Source organism: Capra hircus, chromosome 20 (genome assembly GCF_001704415.2).
Source record: "Capra hircus breed San Clemente chromosome 20, ASM170441v1, whole genome shotgun sequence".
Lineage (NCBI taxonomy): Eukaryota > Metazoa > Chordata > Mammalia > Artiodactyla > Bovidae > Capra > Capra hircus.
In genome coordinates, this window is record NC_030827.1 from 6,127,854 (window position 1) to 6,137,860 (window position 10,007).

Below are 10,007 nucleotides of genomic sequence, written 5' to 3' on the forward strand. Positions count from 1 at the left end.
CTGGATGGCATCACAGACTCGATGGACGTGAGTCTGAGTGAACTCCGGGAGTTGTTGATGGACAGGGAGGCCTGGCGTGCTGCGATTCATGGGGTTGCAAAGAGTCGGACACGACTGAGCAACTGAACTGAACTGAACTGATAGTATGTTAGTGTCAGATGTACAGCTAAGTGACTCAGATTCTTTTTTACAATTCTTTTCCGTCGCAGGTTATCACAAGATACTGAGTACAGCTCCTTATGCTGTGCAGTAGGTCCGTGCTGATCATCTATTGAATATACAGTCGTGTGTATATTCTCCTGACTTGTCTGAGATCATCTCCATTCAAAGATATTTTCCTAAGATGTCTTCTATTATTTTCATTTTGTTTTTTTGCATTTAGATTATTAATTTACCTTGAATCTTTTATCTGAAATGTATGATCAATGTGGCCCAGATACTGTTTTCCACCAGATGTCAAGTACCATATATTTCTCAATGAAATGAAAGGCCACTATTTTAAATATCAAGTTTCCCTGTGAACTTGGGTGTGTTTTTAACACGCTGTCCTGTATCATTGCTTTCTTGCTGGTCATTGCCCTACTGTACTTTGGCTGTCTCTTAAATTAGCTTGTTTGTTTGATTGTTTCTGGAAGTATTTTCCCTTTTCAAGAATATTTTGCATTTTCTTGACATTTTTTTCTTCCATAAGAACTTGAAAATAACTTTGTCCTGTTCAAAACCTATTGAGATCCTAACTGAAGTGGTAAGAATTTATGGTAATTCGTTTTCCTATTCAGGTACCTGAAATTTTTTTTCTGCTCATTAAGACGTATTTTGCATCTTCATTAAGGCTGCACAGCTTCATTCATATAGGTGCTGTATCTTTTTGTATTAACTTGGTTGCTAAGTATTTTATAATTTGCCTTTGATTTAAATAATTTAATTTTTTTCCATTTTACTTCTAAATAGGTCAGTGGGAATGCAGAGAAAAGACCATGAGCTCATCAATACCTTTAAAGGAGAGCATAACTGGGTATATTGCTGTTTCCCAAACCCTAGATCAGGTTAATAAGAGGAGGCCAGGCTTCCCCTGGGCCTAGCAGGCTTGGGGAGCAGAGGTCGAGGGAGGCTTTCTGGCTCCTCAGTCAGAGGCAGCCCTCCCCAGCCAGGAGGCAGCTGTGATCAGGGGAACAGCAAGATCTCAGGCATCAGACAGAGCAAGGTCCACAACCTAACTATGGCCTGTGAGCTGAGTGCCCTTGGTCAAGGTCATCACCTCATTGGGCGTCTGTTTTCTCATCTATAAACCAGAAATAACAACCCTTGGCTCACAGAGCTTTGCACGTCGACGGGCCTGATAAATTTCTTTTCTCTCTCAGCCCTTGGAATCTGACTACGCCTGGCTGTTCTTGACGCCCATGTCTGCCCTTCTGCAGACGCTGTCCCTGTAAGTCAGTTCTGGGGGCACAGTTATAGCCCTCTGTGTCCGGAGGGAAGGTGCCCTCCCTCTGAGCCAGCTCCGGGCAGCCGGGTGGACTTGGAGCATGTGCTCTAGACTCCAGAGTCTCCAGCAAACGGAAATCCTGCTGCGGCTGCCCCATTCGCCTTCCTTCTAGATCAGCCATCTCCTGGGGCTCCCAGCACCCCTTAGATATGACCCCTGAAGGGCTTACCAAAGCCTTGCTCTTTCGGTTTAAATGGGCTGATCTGGCCTCAGCCCCAGAACCCCACTCAAAGATCCCCATAAATGCACGTGCTCTAGGTCCTTTCTCTCCCTGCGCGCTGCCTTGAGCTCCCTGTGTGGCCACTTGAGGGCTGTTGTGAATGTCCCTCAGGACCTGTAAGGGACAAACTTCCCTTGCAGGCTTCCCTGGTGGCTCAGACGATAAAAAATCCACCTGCAATGTGGGAGTCCTGGGTTCGATCCCTGGGTTGGGAAGATCCCTTGCAGAAGGGAACTGCTACCCACACCAGTGTTCTTGTCCAGAGAATTCCATGGACAGAGGAGTCTGGCAAGCTACCAGTCCATGGGGTCGCAAAGAGTCGGACATGACCGAGCAACTTTCACTTTCTGTTGGTGAATCTTGGCTCACCTTCTAGCACCTGGTTCTGGTGTTAACAAGCGTTCATTTAATAACACCCTAAACCCCTCCTTGCGCTGAAGTTTCCTCTTGGTGGCTGTCCAGGCACAGACCCCCTCTGCCTCTTGGCTATAGAATTTCACCTGCCCACGTTATGCTTGGAGTTGGGCCCAATCTCTCTCCTTGGCTACAAGACCCCAGGGCAGTGTCCCCTAACCATGACAATGGCCCCCTTTGAATAACATCTTCCTTACTCATTTCCACGAGTGTCATGAATAATTTTCCTTTTTTATTTTTTCAACAGTGGCAAGGGTTGGGGAGTGAGAGCTGTGGCCTCAGACCCCATCAGCCCCTCCCTGGTTGTGTGACCTTGGACAAGTCATAGCACTCCCCCAAGTCCCTGTTTCATTATCTCTAAAGTATTGGGTGGAAAAGGCTTGGCTCAGGATAATGTATGTGTGTATATGTGCGTCCAGATCTGGAGCAGGAAGTATATAAGAAGAATCTGGCACGTCTTGTCATGCCTAAAAGTAAGAGGCTATCAAAGAGCTGATTTGAAGGGCTCCTCCTTCGGCTTAACGATGGGATAATTTTAGCATCAGAAAGAATAATGACTGCACTGGATTGAAACACAGCAAATGTATAGAGTCTCTGAATTCATAATAATACTACTTCTTACTTTTGGAGGTTGCTGGGATACCAGTTTATTATTCTGAAAATTGATAAATACAGAGAAAGAATAAAACATTTATCTTGTCTTGCCTCTATAGACCATATTTCAGGATAAGCAGATGGTTGATGGAATATTCTTCTTTGGGAAAGACTCTAAGCTAACAAATACAGGAGCAATGATAGAGTTAGAAACCCAATTCTTTTACAAATAAAACACTCCATCTCGGCAATGGTTACTAATTTCTGCTAAAACTCTCAAGGGACAAATCAGTGTGGTACCTTACACTGGATGGAGCCATCTGGTTGCCATACCCTTAACTTTCTGGGCGATTTGACAATACTGAAATGTGAACACCCAGACACAAGAAAGGACGCACAGGCTGTGAGAGGTTCGCAGCACTACCTGTAAGGGATTCTTGCAAAAAATCACTCACCTGGAATTCCAAGCTTCTAGTACTAAGTTTTAGAGATACGTGTGGGAGAGAGAAACTTGTCAGCATCATCAGTCAATCTGCCAAGATCAAAATGTGAGAACTGCTACCGGAAAAATGACCCTGCTTCTTCAAGAAACGAATGGCAGGCAGGTGAGAGGGGGAGCCTCACTAAAAGACAATTAAGAGATATTTTAAAATCCATTGTTGAATCCTGTATTTAGATAGGGGCTTCCCTTGTGGCTCAGCTGGGGAAAAAAAAAAAAAAACCCACCTGCAATGCGGGAGACCTGGGTTTGATCCCTGGGTTGGGAAGATCCCCTGAAGAAAGGCAAGGCTACCCACACCGGTATTCTGGTCTGGAGAATTCCATGGACTGTATAGTCCATGGAGTCATAAAGAGTCGGGCACGACTGAGTGACTTTTTCACTTTCACTTTTGTAGTAAACCAACTGTAGGGTGACGGTTTGAAGGCAAATGGGGGAACGTGAACACAGATGACATTCAGTAAATACTACTTATTTCATTGGATATAATTTTTAGAAGCCCTCAAGTGACAGAAATTCATACTGAATAAGCGGTCCAGGCTTTCTGAATCCTAATGGAGACGCTGGTTCTCCCTCGGTGCTCTGCCAGCCTGAACCAGCATCGCTGCCCACGCGGCTGGGAAGGGAAGAGATCCGAACGGCTTCCTCTGCTCTTCCCTCTCCTTCACACCCCTCCCTCCGGACTCCTTTCAGTCCTCTGCCTCCTGACGTCTAGATCCTGTCTGTGCTGTGCTGTGCTGTTCTTAGGCGCTCAGTTGTGTCCGACTCTTCGTGACCCCATGGACTGTGGCCCGCCAGGCTCCTCTGCGCATGGGGATTCTCCAGGCAAGAGTACCGGAGTGGGTTGCCATGCCTCCCCCTAGGTCCTGTCTGCTGCTGCTCCTGCTAAGTCGCTTCAGTCGTGCCCGACTCTGTGCGACCCCATAGACGGCAGCCCAGCAGGCTCCGCCGTCCCTGGGATTCTCCAGGCAACAACAGTGAAGTGGGTTGCCATGCCTCCTCCTAGGTCCTGTCTCCTTCTTTCCAAATCTGACACCACCATTCACACTCGGAGGATTTTTTAACTGGGCTTCCCCCTCCAACACACTGTTGCTCCTAGCTAGTTCACGCTGCACCTGGCAGCTAATCCAATCCTTTTAGATAAGTTAGAGCAACACTAGCTGCAAAAAGAAATAAACCCTAGAATTCTATGTCTCCTCCTACAGAATTAATTTCATAGAATTTCTAAGTCATTGTCTAATGTGGACAATCCCAGTTGGTGAGAGACTTGTCTACAAGATAATTCGAGAGGCTAGGTGCCTTTATCTTGTGGCTCTACCCTCCCCCAGGGCCCCCGAACCTTCTGCATCTGGTGGTGGAGCTGGAAGAGGGTACCAGAACAGTACTGCTTGTTTTTAAGAGTTCCACCCTAGTGATGTCACCTCACTTCTGCTCACATTTCATTGGTAAGAACAAGTCATGTGGCCGCCGCTGGATGTCAGGCAGGCTGGGAAATGTAGTCCCTGGCTGGCAGCTGTCTCCCAGAAACAATGCCAGGGCCGTAACTCTCCCTGTAGGAAAGGTAATACAGACGCAGCACTTAGGACCATGCCTGGCGCATAATGAGAGCTTAATAAATGTTGCCATTCATTATTTAACCAATATCCATGCATTCCTCTAAAAACTAAGATAGAACACAAAGGCTTACAGTCAACATTAATTTTCCCTTCCTTTCTTTAGCCCCTTTGCTCAGAAAACCAGTGTCCTCGGTTTCTACTACATTCTTCCATTTTATACACACACACACACACACACACACACACACGCCTGCATGCATGCCAAGTCACTTCAGTCAAGTCTGACTCTTTGTGGCCCTGTGAACTGTAGCCCACCAGGCTCCTCTGTCCGTGGGATTCTCCAGGCAAGAATCCTGGAGTTGGTGGGTCACCATGCCCTCCTCCAGGGGGTCTTCTCAACCCAGCAACTGAACCCAAGTCTCTTATGTTTCCTGCACTGACAAGTGGATTCTTTACCACTACTGCCAGCTGGGAAGCCTCATATGTACATACGTACACACACACACACACACACACACACACATGTGTACACCCATATGTGTAAAGGGGCAAATACATCTGCATATCTATTTTTAAATGGCAGTGATATCACACTGTGTGTTTGCTTTTTTTCCACTGAGAGATGTGTCTTGGAGAGCATTCCAAATCTGAAGCTTGATCAGACGCATTCATTTCACCAGTGGCATAGCTTTCTACTGAACGATGGGAGAATAATTATTTGAGCATCCTTCTACTGATGGGGAAGATGTTTATGTAATTTCCCCTTTATTTATTTTTCCAATTGGGTCAAAGAAAAACAAACAAAGGTGTTGCATTGGTCAGGCAGCAGACAGGTGTGAGCTCAGAGCCACATCAGGCTTCTGGAGGCCCCATCGGGTGCCTTCTGCACGCTTCACCAGCCGCAGCTTTTTGGAGAAAGGACTGAGACCTGAGACAAAGGGACATGTTACAGACGTGACTATGAGAGCAGGCAGTTTGGAGAAACTGGTGGGACTCAAATACACATACATATTTATTAACTAAACGAGCCCCCCCGACTCCTTCAGCCTGGACAAGTCATGGGTTTTGGCTGCTGCTTTGCTGCCTCTTCATGCAGTGTGGCTGCTCTCCAAAAAAGCAGCTGGGGAGAGGAAGAGAACGTCTGCAGTAACCCGGTTGGCGGGGATGTTGCCCCCAAATTGCAGCCTTCTCTGCGTGCGGTTTGAAATGATTCATCCAGCACCCGCTCTACTTTGCTGCTCCTGTGTTTCTCCCTGGGTTTTGTGCAGCACAAACCTGAGTCCAGTTCCACAATCACCTGCCCATTCACCCCCCAGTCATTTCCGGGGTGCCTGTCATGGAGCCGATGATGAATGGACCATATTCAAACAAAGCTCGCATGGCTCACTGAGAGTTCACCTGGCACCATAATGCCCTCTCCACCCCCATCGCCTTCCTGACTGCTCCCCACTAGCCAGACTTAGGGTGCTGGCGAGCACTGCCCCACTGGGGCCACAGCAAGCTTCCGAGTGAGTGCCCAGTGACCATCAACCATTACTATTACTAACATTTTGATTGCAAAGCTCTAAGCATTTGCCTGTGGATAAGAAGTTAACACCAGCCACCCTATTCCTTGCCTTGTCTTAAAGCCATTTAAGCTTGCTCAACATTCTATTAATAAGAAGACAAATAGGCTTTCTTTCTTGGGAAAATCTCAGTGTTCTTAGGAACCAATGTATACCTTCTGCACATATAATTCTGAAAGCCAGCGCCAGTCTCCAACTGCCTCCCCAGAGGTGTCTCAGAGACACCCCACTGTAACTAACCATGAAGACATTATCTGCCCCAACCTGTAGCCTGGCCTTCTGCCAGCATTCCCAGGGCCAGCCTCCCTGTCCCCAGTCAGATGCCTGCATGTCATCCTTGATTCAGCCTCTCTCCCTCCTCCATTCAAACACCTCGCCAGCCATAGCTCCCGTCCAGTCTCCATTCTTGTCTCTCTTTCTGCTCTTCTGCTGGGCAGGCCACATCACCTCCTGCGCAGGCTGCCACCACGAGCAGTTCTAAAATTGTGGCCTGCAGACCTGGGGGCACCCCAGCTTCCTGCCAGGGGGGCTGCAAGATTAAAACTCTTTTCATGAGAATACCAAGGCATTGTTTATGTTTCTCAGTGTTGACATTTGTACTGAGGGTGGAAGGCAATAGAGGTGCAACTCATGGAACTTTTGTGAAAACTCAAAAGAAGTGGCCCAAAGTGGTGTCGACATCAGAGTGTTCTCTCCCACCAGGCACTTAGGGTAAGAAAGAAAGAAAGAGGGGGAGAAAGGGAGGGGGGAGGGAGGAGGGAGGGAGGAAAGAAAGAAAAAGGAAGGAAGGAAAGAGGGAGAAAAGAAAGGGAAGGAAAAGCAAAGCCAATGACGGACAAACGTCTGGATGAAGCCGTATAAAATCATCATTTTTATTAAATCGCAACCCTTGCATACACAACTTTTTACTCTTCTGCATGGCAAAATAGGAAGTATGCATAAAGCATTTTTTTGTAGACTCAAGTATGACAGTTGCCTTGAAGGAAAGCACTTTGCTAATTTTTTTGAGCTAAACTAGCCACATTTTCCTGAAAGCACAACTGATAAACTATCCAAACTCACTGAAGTATTTGATAGACATTTTCTTGAAAATAAATAATGTGAGCTTATCACTTCAAAGCGGGGGGGATGACAATTTTTATCAATGATGAAATCTGAACTTGCCAGTGAAAATTTGAATTTGGGAAAATCCATGTTCAGCACTGTGAGCCTGACGATTTTCCAATAATTAAACACCCTTCAGAAAAAAACGTGCAGATATTAGTGAAAGTGATCTTCTGATATTTTAAAGAGAAACATGCCAAGATTTGATAGATCTGCATGATTCAGTGAACGAATGACTCCCAAACAATGAATGCAGGATGTTACAAAATCCTGCATGAGTGAGGGTCCATCGAAGAAAGAATAATGAGTTGCAATGTACCAGAGGAGAAAGAAATTCTGAAATGATAACAAATGATATGTTTCAGATTCCAGATTGCTGCTAACCTTTGAGAAAGTGCCATTTGTCAATTTGGGGTATAATATCAAAGAAGAATATTCACAATCACCTAGAAAATCTGTTAAAGTACTCTTCCCTTTACCAACTACATATTTGTGTGAGACCAGATTTTCTTTTTATTCTCCACCCATATATCTCAACAGATTGAGTGCAGAGCAAATACAAAATCCAGGTCTCTTCTATTAAGCTGGACACTAAAGAGATTTGCACAAAAATTGATGCCACTCTTCCACTAAATTTTTTGTTTTGAAAACTGCAAATTTTTTAAATAAAATATGATATGTTAGATGTACTGGGCTTACAAGTGAGTTAAAATAAGTGTTTTATAAATTTCCCCATTTTAATTTCCAATCCAGTAAGCATTGATAAATTTAATCCCCAACAATAATAATTAAAACTACACATTAATACATGCTAACGAATAATAAACACAAATATGAACACATGAATACTAAAATAATAAAAGTAAGATGCCAAAGTCTAAGAATAATTAATATATTACATTTGGCATTTTCCAGACCACGCTGTTGCATCTCTTGCATTTTAATCGTAATGGTTATTGCATTGTCTCATCAGCAACTCTCGTTCTAGTAACTGATGGGAACAAAGCAGGCAGGGACAGGGTCCAGATCAGAAGGGGCAGCCCACAGGCACAGCCCATCCCCCACCCCTCTCCGGGGGAGTCAAGCGTTTGCACATGTATCTAGTGAAGCCACCTCACGGTGCTGGGAGACAGGGAGGGTGGAAAGGAAGCGCAAGTCTTTAATAATTAAAACTACACATTAATACATGCTAACGAATAATAAACACAAATATGAACACATGAATACTAAAATAATAAAAGTAAGATGCCAAAGTCTAAGAATAATTAATATATTATTTAAGTCTTTAACTGTTGACATTTATCAGATGACTCGTGTACAGCCGGCCCTGGGACTCAGTTAAGGACACATTGTGCCAGGCCTGGTGTGGCAACAAGAGAAGAGAGGTGAGTGAGGACCAGGGAGGCTGCCTGCAGACAAGACGGCTGATGGCCAGGCTCATAGATGCTGATGTATCTGCCTAGGCTCAGATCACCATCCTCCCGCCTGCTAATCTGCCAATCTGTCCAAGGAGCCACCTTCACATCGCTGGCCCTCACTTTTGTCATCTGTAAAGTGCAATAACGATGCTTATCTTATGAGAGTTAGAGTTAGGACTGTTCGGACAATGCCTGGCAGAGAATGACTATAATGTGTTTGCCCTCTACCAGCGACTGTTTTTCTTGCCTTTCTTTGCAGGTAGAGACAGTCTTCCACCCCTAAGGCTGAAAATGCAAGCTATTCATTTTCTCCAGCCTCTGATGCTCGATTTCAGACAATGAGATATGAGGGAAAGTTGCCTGGGATGGAAACTCCTTTTCTTGTCTTTGGACCTTGTGTTACGATGGGACGTGGTGTTGGAAGCCGAGGTGGACGTCGGGCAGAAGTATGAAAGGACCATGTAGAAGCCAACCCAGGCTCTGATGTTGATCAGCTGGATTAACCAAGCCTGGGCCAGCCTGGCTCCTGAGGGTCCCAAGGCTATGGGAGACCACTTGATATGTCCAGGGAATCAGGACTAGAAGGAGGAGATCACGGTCATCATGGCGACTCTAAGAAGCAGATATTCTTCCTATGGCACAGCAGCTAAAACTGAGAGGTTATATAATCTGCCAAGATCACACAGCCAGAAAGTGGCGGGACAGAGACTCAGTCTAGGTGTTTGAAGCTGGGGAGAGGAGTTAGATAAAATGCAGGACACCTATTTAAGCTTAAAATTTCATTTATATGTATATTTTTTAGTATTTTCCGCCATGCCACACAGCATAATGAATTCTAGTTCCCCAATCAGGGATTGAACCTGTGCCCCTGCATTGGAAGCACAGAGTCTTAACCACTAGACCACCAGGGAAGTCCCGAAGCTTGAATTTCAGATAAACAACATTTTTTTAAAACCCTAACTATGTGCTGTGCTTAGTTGCTCAGTTGTGTCCGACTCTTTGCAACCCCATGGAGTGGCCCTGCCAGACTCCTCTGTCTATGGGGACTCTCCAGGCAAGAATATTGGAGTGGGCTGCCATGCCCTCCTCCAGGGCATCTTCCCAACACAGGGACTGAACCCAGGTCTCCCATATTGCAGGCAGATTCTTTA

General features: G+C 45.6%; 1 non-coding gene across 1 annotated transcript; it reads right to left on the bottom strand.

The window, feature by feature from the left end:
• TRNAG-UCC lies at positions 9,696-9,767 on the bottom strand. The gene has a single exon. It is a non-coding gene; the product is annotated as a tRNA-Gly (tRNA).